This window comes from Condylura cristata, unplaced genomic scaffold (genome assembly GCF_000260355.1).
Source record: "Condylura cristata isolate star-nosed mole 26May11 unplaced genomic scaffold, ConCri1.0 scaffold00038, whole genome shotgun sequence".
Classification (NCBI taxonomy): Eukaryota; Metazoa; Chordata; class Mammalia; order Eulipotyphla; family Talpidae; genus Condylura; species Condylura cristata.
Window position 1 is genome coordinate 3,060,718 of NW_004567139.1, and position 14,487 is coordinate 3,075,204.

At 39.8% G+C, this 14,487-nt stretch overlaps 1 protein-coding gene across 1 annotated transcript in view; it reads left to right on the forward strand.

Annotated features, from left to right (window-relative positions):
• Nucleotides 1–14,487, forward strand: part of CEP112 (centrosomal protein 112kDa) — a 332,396-nt gene that overhangs the window by 235,937 nt on the left and 81,972 nt on the right. The window lies entirely within an intron of this gene.

Consider the following 14,487-nt stretch of genomic DNA (forward strand, 5'->3'; position numbering starts at 1 on the left):
TCCATCAAGAAATGCCATGTTTTAAACCTCAATATTAGTCAGCTACTTCACCGCCAAGATCTAAGTCTATCAAGTTCTCCTTTTGATCACTCTTGCCTTACCTTTATTTTTCCTACTTCCTCACACATAAAGAAGTCTTTGTCTTACTTCCATTGCTTACTCACCACTCTGTGATCCTTTGCCATCTTGAACTTTTACCATTCCTACGTGATAAAACTCATTTCTGTTAATCTTTGTTGTCCACTTTATCTGCACATTATACAATAATACCCAGAGAAGTTAAATAATGCGTCCATGGTCACACCACCCATTTGGTTTAACATCAAAGTTCATGATCTTAACCACTGCTTACATTTTGGCAACAAATGGAGTTATTTGAATAGTCAATCAGAGTAACTTGAGGATGAACGAGAGAGAGTGGTGATGGGAATTCACCTATACAACACAAAACTAACCAAAGATTTTATATTTGCCAATTAATGGGAGATAAGGCATGTTTTATATAGACATGAGACCCATTGTTTGCAAATGTTTCCAATATTATTTTTAAGTGAATTGGAATGCTAACTCTCTCAGTAAAGATGATCCTGGAAAACCATGTAAACTGTAGGTCATTTTTAATTAGAAAGAACTAATAACTAAATCTCTTAAGAATGCCCTTTTAATAGCATTCCAAACCTTCAGATTACCCATTAGAGGATGTAGAGCTTTTAAATATTAAGATTACTACTTTAGACTGAACTGCCTGCAAATCTAACACAGAAACTTCCTATAAAACACTATTTCATAAACTTTCCAATTAGTATTTATTACATTATTTTTTCTCATACAAATGAGCCAAAAGAAAAAAATTTCTAAAAATATAAGTATAATATCCATGTGTTATTTATGCTAGATCATACTGGATCTAACTCCTCGATCCCAAGTTATATGAAATAATGATCACGTGAGTAATTCAGTTAACATCACTTGATGATGGATGGGGCAATGTCACCTTTTCTTGACATTTGAAGTAAGGTATTTGCAATTTTCTATTTGCTTCCTAAAAGTACTGTATTAACATATGTGCCACTAATATATATGCAAGTGAATTTAAGTTGTGTATTACATATGTTAAAATGTATTATAGTAGTCATTTTCCTTTAACTTTGTCAAATCATACAACATTCGATTGTTTGGTAAAAAGCTTAATAGCAGAGACAAAAAATATTATAGAAGGTAGAGATTGTTAAAAAAAATTAATTGGCTCCAGTTACATTTGTTCTTTGATGATAAATTCTTTTTTGCTCATCAGAGAATAGTTGCTTCTTCCCTAGAGCAAAGTAAAGTTTTTTCTCCCTCATTCTCTTAAAGTTTGTATTTCTTCCCAAGTAATAAATGAGTTTCAGTTTCTGTGGCCTCTGCTTCAGAGAGCTTCTCTGAGGGTGAGCTTTTGAAATATGATTAGATCTTGATTCTTAAACTATTTCCATAAGCTTGTTTCACAGTTTGCTTTCTTATTCAGTGAGTGGAGTGAAATGCATGTGAAACTTATGTGATCATTTATGGGTGTTAGCCATATAAATATGTATGTTGAAATGGTGAGGAAATTAGTCCTTTCGAATTATAGTGATTGTAGGAAATCAACTCTTCCATGTTATTCTTTAGGTTATCTGTGATTAAGTTCACATTACTTTAGCCCACAGGGTAGACAGAGTATATTAAATTCAGCCTATTAGAAAGAGGACCAATTTCAGGAATGTGGGGACTTTTGCAGAGAATGGATTCACCCATCACTTCCTGGTGCCTTCGCCCTTCTCCACCACTATCCAGTTTCCTGCTTCTTTATAAAGGATGTGACTTTGCCATAGGGTTTTACAAAGTGGATAGCAATGACAAAAGCCAAAACACTTGCAGTTCCTAATTATTAGTATTTTGTTCAGGGTAAAGCAATAATCTCAAGTGGCTCAGTTTTCTGGAAATGAATTAAAACTGAAGATATTCAATATGGAGTAGTGGCGTTTGCAGAAATTTTGCTGTTTGTAGATTAGTTTGCCATTTTCTCAAGTTGCCATTTACATAATCATCATGACAATGAACAAGAATTTAGTCTCTGTCTATCTGTTATGCATACAAGAAGTGGGGTGTTGGCCAGTGGTGGATGGGAGAGAAGTGAGGGGACTGAGTGGGGAGCAGAACAGTCAGATCTACTGAAATACACCACTGAGGGGAGCAGCAGGTGAGACAGGAGAGGTCTGCTGCACCCTGTGGGTCACCTCCCTGGTGGGGATCAAACTCATCCCTGTGGCTTGATAACACTGAGACTTAACACTTGTGCCTCCAGAGAGGCTCCTGTAGTGCCCATTTTGATAATCATTGTGTCAAACTGAGAACTCGTCCTTGATTCAAAGTGAGATTTGAAAATCTTAAGGTTAACCTCAGAAATTTTATCTTACTCATGTTTGTATTGTATTCGTGTTACCTGGCACATGGTAGATATTTAACAAATGTTCTCTGACTTTCTGACACTCCTCACTCCCAATGGTATGTTTCAAGATAGAGCTTTGAAATTAAGGATGAGTCACTAGAAGTTTTATAACTAGCCATCTTCCTGCTAATCTTCAGTGATGTTATTGGAGAGCTTCATAGATGATTTAGTATGATCAAATAATGGATGGATTAACCCTTTCTCCATATTCAGTTCAATAAACATAAGTTTCTGATGAGTGCAAAATACTATGAATTTTTCAGTACATGAACAGCAAATAGAAGCTTTGTTATTATATTTTTAATCCAACCTGAAAGTCAACAGAAATGGAAGTGAAAGTAAAGACATTTTTTTAAAAAACTATCAATATTCTGTTTGAACAAGTATTGTAACCTGCAAAGCATAGTTATGTATAATCTCTTACTTAGCTTTTGTTTTAAAGTAAATTAATAGAACTGTATCATTTAGTATAATGTTTAGAAAATGTTATCACTATACTACTATTTGAAGAAAGCAATTTTTTTCCTGTAAATTGACATTAAACTCTGTCTTAAAAATCTTTAAAATTTGTTTTAATCAACTTTCTTAAACTTTAAGTTGTCTTAAAATGTGTTTAGGTATTTATGGCATACATACATGTATGATGAAAAATAGTGAAAACATTCTGTAAACATTAATGATCAATTTTCTCTCAAACTCTCTTTTATCTCTTCTTGGTAGAAAAGACACTGCAGTATAGTACCCCATATTTTAAAAATCTTACAAACTTTCCACCTTACCTCCCATGTGCTAAATAGAGGTGAAGAAATAGAAAACTACTTTTTTTGCTTAAAAACTATTTACCCATATATACTTTTCCCCCCATTAATTCATTAGACAACATTTCCCAAGCAGTGGAACTAGTGGTCAAACAGCAATACCCAAACCACAAACCAGTGGTTTAGGAAAAGATAAGACACATTTTCAGAATACATAGAGCAACTTTGTATATTACTAGGGCAAGACAAAAGGAGGAAAAACAAGTTGCTGCTGAGTTTATGAGCAAAGACATGAGCATTTGAGCTGGTCTGATTAAAGAGCACCATGATGGCAGACTGTGGAAACTGCAAAGCAAAACGAGGAGCCTGGGAAACTCCGTGAACCCACATCATGACATATTTATTCTTTCATTCAGCAGTGTGTGGGTCTTGAAGTTTATCCATAAATAGACAGAGATCTTTGAGGAGTTTTATATCTCAACAGGATAAAGTTAGTGTTTGGAGTTGTTGATGCAGAAAAGAGATGCGGATGCTGCATTAGTGAGATCTTGAGTGCCAGCCAAAGATCTTGAATTTGGTAAATACGATTCTTCAGAAGAGAAATTATTAACAGGATTCAGGGTACATTAGAGTTTGGCTAAACATTGAGGCAAGGCAGCAGCAAGGGAGAATATTGTGGGCATGAGGTTGAGAAAGAATTAAACTGGGCAAAGCAGAGGAAATGTTAAGGACGAACATACGGAAGAAAATGTCATGCTATGAAACCCACAGGAGGACCAGAGGGTGACCGTGCTGTGAACAATGAAGTCACAGGATGGTGCCGCTTAATTATCTTTGGGTCATGCACGCTTTTCAAAACCTATTGAAATACTTAGATTCTCTTCCAGAAAAATGTGATGTCTAAAACTTTGCACATAAACTCTTAAAGCCTATCCATGGACCCCAAATTAAGAAACCTCACAAGGGGAAGAAGAACTTTGAGGGACGACTGATTCAAAACTAGACACTGGACTTGGTGGAGGTGGGGTTGGGGGGGGGGATAAGTGACTAGCACAACTGCCACCCTCTAAGTAGACAGAGCTGTAGAAATGTTGGAGTTTGATGTTCCTGGGGGACTTCTTAGATAGGTGGCTAGTAGGCAGTTGGAAATCAGAACAGAAACTTAGCAAATATAGCCAATAAGTAGAAATGTATTTTATCAGTGACAGAATATCCCAAATAATTGTTCCTTAAGCCAGATAATTTACTAATTTGTATTCTCACCATTGGGTTCCAGTGGCATGAAAATTTGACAAAGAATAATCAAAGGTATGGATTGTTGTTTAAGGAAGCTTCCAGAATCTGCCACACCACACTTCCATTCCCATGGACAGGACTTGGTCCCATGATCACATTTAGGTGCAGAGAAGTCTGGAAAATGGAGTCTGCACTCTAGCCAGCCGATGTCCTACCCCACATCTTGTCCCTGTTAAAGAAGGGGAGACCGGACAATATGGAAGGAGCTGGCGAATTCTTCTCACAAATAGATACAAACTAAAAGAAGCTGTTCGTCCTATATATTGGCAAATATTATTGGAAAATTAAGACTTTACCCTTTCTAGTAGTCAGGTCATGGGCACCTCAGGCTGTACTGACGGAATGGCTGTGCTGTGTGTGTCTGAAGTAGGGAGCAGGCTGTGTTGCTTGTAGGATCAGGCATATATGGTCTGGGTTGCATGTCTCCCTGAGCAGAGCACAGTTGACCTTGAAGGGCCTTTGGGTGGATTAGAGTTTAGCTAGTGGACGTGGGGACTTGCAGAGCCTTGGCTGCCATCTTCGGGAGAAGCCTGATGACTTCAGTGAGACTTGCTCCCTAGCGGGCCCTCCAAGGTGTGTTTGTTGGGGTGAATCTGTCTGACTACCTGAGAAGTTGGCACTTCTTGTCTGACAGCCCAACACAAGTTGTCATTGATGAATTGAACAGGTTTAAAACCAGTTCTGGTGGTTTTACCAAAGCTACAGGCCAATCAATCTTAAATTTCAGAGAGAACATATTTTATTTTCAACTCAAATGATGCAATATTAAACTTATAGAAATTGGTGTGAAACAAATTTAATTGCTTGGGAAAATATTAAAATGCAGCACAAAGTAGGGAAAGTTTGGAAAAGTTGCATCAGCAACTGCCCGTCTCGTCATGCCCTTACTGCGCATGTGGTGCTGTCTCGCTTGCTGGCCACGGGGTCCCTGTAAGGCATTCTCCCTCTCCCTCTGTCCCCTCATCTGTGCACTGGGGGGCTGGAAGTTAGAGTCCACTGCCCCAGAAGCACCTCAGTCATCCCTGCTTAGGCTGCCGTGAGCTTGCTGTTGCCTTTAACCCCATGGTTGGCCAAAGGGTCTTCAACTGCAACTACAAGCTTGGAGAAGGCATGTAGACCAGATGCTGCGGCAAGGCTCAGGCCCGCGTGCTGTCTGTGCCCCACCACCAGAGCACTGGGCACAGAACCCCACAGGCTCCCAATCACTGCCATTTCTTTTGTGAAGGAGGAGATATGGCAACAAGCCAGGATCCGAGCCCACGCACCTCCAAAGTCTTTCCCTAGCATCAGTGAGCGTGAGACCTAGTGACAGACCTGAGAAGGATACAGAGTGTAGGTCATACGCTCAGACGCATGCCTTACCGTAGCCACAACTTCTGATTTTAGTCACCATTTGGCTGCACGGGAAAAATCCAGTGTTTGTCACCAGTCACCTCAGACCTCAGTTATGCCACCCCAGTTATGCCCCCCACTTCCAAAAACAACGTGTGAACCCAGGGGGTCTCTATCGTGCGTGTGGTGGGTGAGGCAAGAGCCGTCTGGTCTCGGGTCTCACCTAAGCGCTAGCACCCCCGAGACATCTCTTGCCTTTTGGCACATCTCTTCATTTTGGTAGTCACTGGATTTGGTCACATCTCTTTAATCCTGTCTGGAAGCGTCTCTTCCTCTCTGGAAGCCCTTCAGACCTTCATTCTCTTCGCTGCGGACACGCTGCTCTGAGACACCCACAGAGCTTTATGTTTTTCCTGCCTCTGTGGAAACGTGAGCAGCAAAGAACTGGATGCAGCAGTCTGCTGCAAGGCGCACTCCACATGGCCCTTGCCTGCCTGTGTCTTCAGTTACATGCCTGTGTGGCTAAGAACTGTAGCCTTCATCTGGCAGTGAGCACAGAGCCCCCCGGCTCTTGAGGACTGACCCCCAACGTGGCTCTATGCTTCAGCTCTCAGGCTCAGCCCAGAGCTTGTTCAAGAAACAGACCTTTTCTCAGGAATCATCTCCCCAGATAAACATTTCCCTCCTACTTTAGACTGCTTCACATCCCCCATCCTGGGAAATTCTTTGAAGTATAAGAACAGGGAGGAGAGGTGTAGCTCTGGCTGAGGTGCTTTGGTTTTTCCGAGTCCCACAGACCCGGGTTATAGAGTCAAAAGTCAAAATACTGTTTTCTTTGTTTCTTCTGTGTCTTCCAGTGAGACTGGGAGGGTAGAATGCCAAGCTGGGAAGTCTTTCTACACTGAGCATTTGCTTTTATAAACAGTTTTATTGAAGTATTTTTTCCATACATGAACATTCCATTATTTAAGTGCACAGTTTAATGATTTTTAAAAATTTACACAGTTGAGCAAACATCACCACAGCCCTGTATTCATTTTTATAATTAAAAAAATGATTATAAAGTTGGTCTCTTATATTAGCACTGATGAGTTGAGTGGAAGAGTCAAATTCAGGCCCTATGTGAGAATGGGCAGAGGCCTCGCTGCTCTGAGATTGCTTCCTGGGGGCGTGAGAGTAGAGGCAGAGGGTGGAGAGGAACCACTGAAGGAATGTGGCTGGGAAAGAAGACAGCATAGGGCTCAGAGATGCTGAGCTGGTCGTCTACAGACTCTTCTCACCTGGAACTTTTCAATAATTCATTCTTAACTGATGACCTTGGGCAAGTGTGTAAACCTTTTTGTCTCTCACTTTTGTTATCTATAAATGAGGCCAATAATTGTGCCTGCCTCATCCTTTTGAGATGATTAGATCTGTTAATAGGTGTAGTATATTTAGACAACATGTCAGTAGAGAAAGAGCAAATTAATTTTAGTAGTTGCTGTCATCGTCGTTGTCATCATCATCGTCTTCATCATCATCATTATCCTTTAATATCCATCTGTTCACAAAAGCCTTCTTGATGGCAGGTCTCTCCCAGTTTTTGCCCTAATAACGCCCTGTGCATAGTTCTTTCATGACATTTATTCTGTGTTTTATTTACTTATCTATCTCCTTCCCACCTGTGTTAAATCCTTTACCTCTGTCAACATGCGATGCCCAGCACAGAGGGAGGTTCTTAAGGTAATGTTTGTGAAACCATCACAGGGATGTAGCAGGATTTCAAGGAGGGTGGAGTGTGGGTGTGTGTGTGAGTCTGCTTGTGTATGCGGGTGTGAAAAGCTATCCTCTTTATTTTTCTAATTGCCTGGAAATAAGCCAGTGTAGAAGAAATATGGGTGACGTGAAAAGACCTAGGGAGATCTACTGGCAGAAGGCTGCTGCTGGGGCGACACAAAGAATCCATATTCTGGTGGAGCAACATTTACTTTGTGTTTATGTTTTTGTTCACAGTCTTTCTTAGACTTAGGGATTTATAGTTTTCTTCTTATTAGGAAAATTTCAACCATTATGACTTCAAATATTTCTCCAAAACTTTCTTCTCTGGTAAACAATTACAAATGTATTAGATGATATTATATTGTCTCAATCCTTTATCTCCCTGGAAATCATTTGAATATTTAAAATGCTATTCTTCATATACTCTGATCTTTTCTTCTCTTGTGCCTAATCTGCTGCTAATCCCCTCTAGAGAAAAATTTCCCTTTAGATAATATATTACTATGCTCTAGTTCATTTACTTCATTTTTATATCATTCATTTCATCATTGTGTTCATGTTTTGTCTAAACAACTAGATAGATGTTTTCACTAGCTTTTAAAATTTTGTCAATTAATTCTAGCATCTGTCATTTTTAGGTATAATTCTGTTGACTAATTTTTCTTCTACTTATGGGTCTTCTCGTGTAGGATTATCTTTTATTGGCTATAGCACATTGTAAAATGTATGTTGTTAAATACTAGATTTCTTGACTTTAAAAAAGATTTAGTTTTATATATTTATGCATATAAGAACTGGGGTATTGGCCAGAGGTGCAGGGGTGAGAGGATTCACCAGAGACAGAGGAGGAAGCAGAACAGGCTGGTCTACTAAAATACACTGCTGAGGGGAGCAGTGGGCCAGACAGGAAAGGTCTGGTGCTGTGGGTTAGCTCCCTGGCCGGGTATCAAATTCATGCTGCAGTGGCTGGCAATAGCTTGATAGCAATGAAACTTTAACTCTTGCACCACCAGGGAGGCCCTGACTTTCTTGACTTTAATTAAAAATATTGGGCTTTGTTTAGCAAACAGTTACATTCCTTCTGAATGACCAATGTGATCCATTTGGGTCTTGTGTTTTTTAGAGCTTGTTAGACAAAATTTAAAAGTAATTTTACTCTTAAAACTAGTTTTGCTCCATGACTAACAGGTGACCTTTAGTTCCATGAGGACTCATCATTCTAACTGATCAGGATTCAAAAACCTCTTAGCTTTACATGAGTTTATCTTAAAGCTCACCAGTCACTTTTTGCTTGGCCTTCTTAGAACTTAACCCTACAACTAATTATCATCAAGCAGCTTGAGAGGAACCCATGTAGATGTCTGCAATTCTTCTTTGCTTAGCTCCTCCTTGTCTAGTGAGCTGCTTTCACAAAGACCTGCTGCTTCAGTTCTCCCAGACTCCAGTCTTTGCCACCTCAGCTTAGCATACACTGTGTTCCACTTATATTCCCTCCCCTGTATCGAGACCTATGTCGATCATATTTTTTAGACTTTAAGTGGATTTTTTTGGCTTACACTTAAAATTTGCATTATTATTTTAAAAGGTACCCTGAGGAAATAAAGTGGGAACTTATGACAGGCATCCCAGCTCATCTGAATATGTCTGAATGCCTACCTCTTGGGTATAAGTAGGGTTTACCAACCCTACTTTATCAAATTCTACCAGCAACTCAGAAAAACTGAAATTATTTTTTTCATTATCTTAATTTCTTTTAACAGGATCATATCCTTTGTTTCTTGTTTCCTAACAAACAAGCAAAGCAGTTTTTCCTACATTTAGTTTAATTTTCTAGCTGTTTACTGTGGCAAATTAAGTGTGATCCCAAATTACTCCATCATGATTTTTTTTTCTTTTTTCTTTTTAAAGATTTATTTACTTATGCTTACAGAACTGGGCTACAGGCTAAAGATGTGGTGGGTGAGAGGATTCACCAGAGACAGAGAGGAGAACAGAACAGGCAGATGTATTGAAATACACTGTTGAGGGGAGCAGCGGGTAGATCAGGAGAGATCTGCTGTTCCATGTAGGTCAGCTCCCTGGTTGGGGATCAAACTCGTGCTGTAGCAGCTTCTGAGAGTTTCATAGTTTGGCGCTCTAACCCGTTGCTCCACCAGGGAGAGCCCCATCATGAATTTTTTTAATGCTTCTCAAATTTATACCTTAATTTTGAGATGAAATATAGAGATTTTCAAGTTTTATAAATATTTTCAGTGACATATAATTATTTTGAATTTCTAAATTTTTGTTGACAGAGAAGTGCTCATTGCATGTGGTATCTGGTCATAACTGTATTTGCACTTTGGAAGAAGCTTCAAATGGATACCTACAAAGCTTTTAAGTAGAAAATACAGAATAGTAATTGGAACTTTATACTATGTTCAAGAATCTTAAAAACATCCTTTTTTATGCTAAAAACAGTTTTTCAGCGCTTGTGCTATTATATTTTAAAGAGCTTTATAAGATGTTAGTTTACCTTGAGAATAAGCATTCTAGGATTAAGACACCATGCAACACCCTGTGTAAGTAGCATAGTACGATGATTGATTTTCACATTTGTGAAATCGGTTGGCTCCTTTCTGGTAGGGCGGTAAGCTGATCATTTGACAAGAATTGTACAGAGAAAAGGGGACAACACCTTGGTCTCTATAACAAAAGAATGACTTGCAGCAGAGACCCCACAAAAGCAGAGCAGAGCCAAATGCTGCTGAGGGTGAAGGAACATGGCCAGCATAAGGGGGAGCAGTGAGAAAGAACCAACCAACCACATAAACAGGTGCACTCACTCCAAAATTATGATTTTTCTCTCACCTGTTATTCTCTGTTATGCTGTGGATAATCACTTTAAAAATTGTGTTTCTGTATAGTTAACGATAGCTATAAAATTAGACTTGAATTAACATAACTAACCTTAATTTTATGTATGGAAATGAAATGTACAGTCCCAAAGATAAAATTATACAAGAAAGTGTTCTAAGAACAGTTTGCATAATAAATTAGCTATAAATTTTCAACCAAGCTAAACCAGAGCTTTTAAAATTTTGAGAGTTCAAGAGATCCAGGCAGGCTCAAATCGATAGTAAAGCCCTTGAAGGTTAATAAATTAACTGTATTTCTTCAGTTGCTCTCATTATCCTCCAAAGTATTGATTCTGTTAGTAGAGAATCATTTAGCTACTAGCAAGTTGTGGAGATGTTCATGTTTTACTAACTGATCTCACTTTAAATTCAACATTAGTCATCTCAAGTAGCCCTGGGACTCACTGCATTCCTCAGCCCTTCCCTTTCCCACTTTCCTAGATGACTACCTCACCCCTCAAACCTCCAACAAGCTCTTTGTTATCATCAGGCTTAGCCAATGACTCTTCGCTCCTGTCTCAGGGAGAAGGAGATGCCATGCGATGCTCCCGGTACTTACAGGTGATTTGCCTGCACTCCAGCGAAGGCCATCTTCTCTCCTTGTGTTCTAGTGCTCATCCTCTCCTTTGCTGGATGAAGTCTCTCCCACTACCCGCTAGCATTATCTTCCTTCTAGCTCATTTCTCTCCTCTCCTTTGTAATAATACTCTGAATAAACTGTATCTTCCCCAATTCCTCTTCTCTCTTGAGCTCCCTCTAATACAACTTCCCTCCCTGCCACTACACAAAAATTGCTCTTATCCATATTACCAAAGTCATCTGATCATCTCTTAGGGCCAGTTATGTGACATCTCTAGCTTCTAACGCAATTAATACCTCCTTGAAACGTTTCTTCATTTAGCGTTAAGAGTCCATCTTATCCTGGTTGCTTATCTTTCTGAACATTGCTTTTGAAGTTTCCTGCCTGTGTCTTAACCTCCTAACATTTACAGGCCGAGGACTCAGAGATATTAGCTTACTTTTCACATAACCTTGGTACCTTTAGACCTCATCCTGTAGCATAATTCTTTATGCTCTTATATACTGGTGGTCGTCGGATTACACTTCTGACATAGACCTCTCCCCTGAACTCCAGACTCGACTATCCAAACACTCACCTCCACACCAGATGTCCAGTGGGTATCTCTGAGCTTAATGTGTCTAAAACTGATCTCCTCCTCTTCCCTCCAAAACCCGTTCTCCCCACCCAGCTTTTCTGATGTAAAGAATAACAACCCCGTAGTTCTATATAGTGGCTCGGGACCAAACATCTTGGAGCAATCCTTGATTCATCTCTTTTTGTCATGCAGCATATTCAGTTGGTTCTGTTTTTAGATCTTTCTCAGAATCTGGCTCTTTCTCGCCACTTCTTGCTTCCCACCCCATATTACCTGTGATGGCCTCCCAACTGTCTTCTTGAATGGATTCAAGAAGCTAGAGTGATCTTGTAACGCTTGAGTTAAATGACACCATCCCTGTACTGCCAAGTCCTCACTGACTCTCCATTTCATTCACATTAAAGTCAAATTCCAAATTACAATGGCCTTTAACACCATGCAGGATCTGGCTCTCAGACATTCTCACATATTCTCACTCAGACCTCGTCTGGTCTCAGGAAGACATTGCTTGCCGACCCAGTCTTACTGACTACCTTCCCACCCACCTGCCAGGGCCTGAACATCTGGCCACGCCTCGGGACTTTGTGCAGGTTCTTCCTATGTCTGGGGTGCCCCTTCCTTGGGGTTCCAGGTGGTGCCTCACCTGCAGCAGGTCTTTCCCTAAGCTCATACTCTTCTATTTATAAGCTGCCCTCCACCTTCATCACTTATTTCTCTTGCTTTATCTTTCTAACAGTGGCTCTGTATCTAAAACCGCACCATTCTGTCAGTTACTTTGCATACGCTGAAGGATAAAGTTTCCATAAAGGTAGAGAGAAGTTGTCTGTTTTCTTCTCTACTTTAACCCCACTTCCCAGAAATGGATAGTCTAACTGGTTAGCAATAAATTGCTTATGGAAGTTTGTCCAGGGGCTGACTGTTATGGCTGGGGTGACTCAGCTGAGACTGAGGCTACCCTCCACTCACCAAGCATCTCTGACTCATATTTTAGGGAAAAGTGACTTAGTCTTTATGACACTGTAGTTAATTTTTATATTTTTCAAGTGGGTAAATATTTATAAAGCACTTAAAACAGTGCCTCACTCATGGTAATAGCTCTCTGAGTGTTTGTTAAATAAGCAACAAATATTTTTCAAGCATTTTGTCATTAACAAAAATATATTGGTAGAATGTGAACCAAGACAAATCTCAAGAGGTTCAGAGTGGGCTTCATTCTACAATGAAGAGGGGCTTATGAATACAGAGCTAGAATAACATGTGAGGGCTTATACGAGACTCTAGTCCATCAGGATGGATTAAACAGTAAGATGATAGTGTGAAAAAGTAGGAGTCACTTTGGTAAATGTATAGACAATTCCAGAATACTGCATCACTGTAACAAAGTGGGTAAATCACTTTAAATTCAGTATTAAAGGACAGAAGCATTAAAAATTTTAAAAACTAAAGTTATGACAAAGGGTATGCAGTATAAATTGATATAAATAGAACCTCAAGAAGTCGAAAGTGCCTTAATTCAATGATGAAGAGTTGTTTTGTTAATTATAGACCTAGAAAAGCGTCTGATCACTTACTTGGAAAAAAAATAGCAAGAAGTCACATACCTTCTCTACTCTGGGGAAAAACAAAATTACCCAGCGTACTCAATGGATCATGTATACAAAGAGATTATGGCATAAACTCTGAAGAATCTGGCTGGTGTGGTAGGCAGAGTGGGGGCTCAGCTCTGTTCAGGGAGTATGCTTTAGCTGCACCGTTGTGGTGGAATCCTGGCTGTGTGGTGTCCTAGCTGTGTGATGTTGGGCAAGTTACTTAACCTCTCTGTGCCTTGGTTTCCTCATCTGAAAAAAGAGGTTTGATGATGTTATTCAAAGAACAAGGAAAAACCTCTTAGAAATTACAAATATTATGACAGGATCTTTTAATTTTGTAGTTTTTTAGTTAGCAGCTGAAAAATCCCTAAGTTGGAAAATAACCCCCTAAAAAAAAGGGAAAATAGAAACAATAAAAAAAGATGATGAACCTGGGCGTGGGGGGAGGGTGTAGAGAAATTTCTTAAAAAAGGAAATTATGAGAGTAATGATTCAAAGCTTTTCCAGAAATGAAGGTCATGAGCTCAGATGAAAAGGCCTTCTTAGTGCCTGTACAATGGGCAGGGGAAGCTCCGTCCAGGGCATGTCACAGTGACATTTCCGGACACTGAGGATAAAGTGAGGATCCCAGAGGCTTCCAGAGAGCAGGAAAGCAGCTTACATACAAAGGATCGGAACTCGAGTGACAAATGAGATAATCGAGTTCTAAGTAATGTAGACCTTTTCTGGGAAGACCATCCTAGTTCCAGGACATTAAAATAAAGAAGAATCTAGATATGTTTGTCATCTCAAAACACAGTTCCGAGTTAGGCAGATGGGGGAGGGGGCCAGCCCTGCCCAGTGAGGCTGGAAACCCCACATCTGCTCTGTTGGGGAGCGTCTATTTCTTTCATCTTTCAGGAAAAGAGTATTAAACTCGCCCTTTCCTTCTCCTCCTCCAATCCCCTCTCCCCTCTTCTCCTTTTCCTTTGTTTTTCCTCTTTCCCTCACTTTATCTTCTGAGTCTTCTCTCTTCTGCTGTGTCTATTTCTGTCTCTCCTTCTCCCTTTCTCCTTTTCTCCACAGAAGTCTGTGTTTGTCTAATAATTGGCAGGAGAGATCTTTTTTTTTCTTTTTTTTTTTCTTGCTTTTGCTTTTTGCTTTTTAAGTGATGAATAGTTGGCGTCAGATCAAAGACAAGCCCTGTGGTTTTCTGGCTGCCCCAGAAGGGCGGTCCAGCTGGCAGCCGTCCCA